We start from the raw sequence: 909 nt of genomic DNA, 5'->3' as shown, positions 1-909 counted from the left end.
ACTATTTTCTCGTGAGGCGTTTTGTTTCAGCATTTTTAAGACTTTATTTTTTGCAAATTATTTTGTAAATATGTACTTATTTTTAATTATAGTATATTTTTAGTAAATTAAAAAAATACATTTATACATTACATCTACTATAATAACTGTGTTTGCAAGCAAACGAAGAAAAACCGACTTCAATTATATCGACAAGTAATACAACGTAGGTAGACGAAAAAATAGTTAAGTAAATACGTATTATCAAAGATTACTCCAAAAGTTGTAATCAGATCTCGATGAAATTTAAACGTGACCACATGATAAACACCGGCTTTTGATTAAATTAAAAATCATCAAAATCGGTACACCCAGTAAAAAGTTATGCGGATTTTCGAGAGTTTCCTTCGATTTTTCTGAGATTCCATCATTAGATCCTTGTATCCTTATCATGATACCAAACTAGGGATATCTCCTTTCCAACAAAAAAAGAATTATCGAAATCAATAAATAATAAAAAAAAAAAACATATAAACGGTCGAATTGAGTAACCTCCTCTTTTTTTTGAAGACGGTTAAAAATATTGGTATGTACAAAATCGGCCTCTAATTTAGGAGGCTAGGGGGCAGAGGGGGTGAAGGGGAGGGAGGTAGGGTGGGTGTTTTACCCCCCTCGGACAACTATTATCGTGTATTTATCGTGAAAAAATTAACCTACCATCTTTCAGGTTAGAATAACGCTTGGCTCCAGCGCTGCGGGAAGTGCAGCCCTTCCGCCCTTGTGTGCGAAAGCACGCTAACTCATGCTCCGTTCCGTAGCGGAGGCTGGTCGTTAAAGGTCAATTCGTATTGTATGTTGATCTTGCGGTAGAGATCGTTTTTACGTACATTTGTTCGAAAATAACGTGTGAAAGTCGTGAAACGGAGCATG

Source organism: Melitaea cinxia, chromosome 4 (genome assembly GCF_905220565.1).
Source record: "Melitaea cinxia chromosome 4, ilMelCinx1.1, whole genome shotgun sequence".
Classification (NCBI taxonomy): domain Eukaryota; kingdom Metazoa; phylum Arthropoda; class Insecta; order Lepidoptera; family Nymphalidae; genus Melitaea; species Melitaea cinxia.
This window is presented reverse-complemented; position numbering follows the sequence as displayed.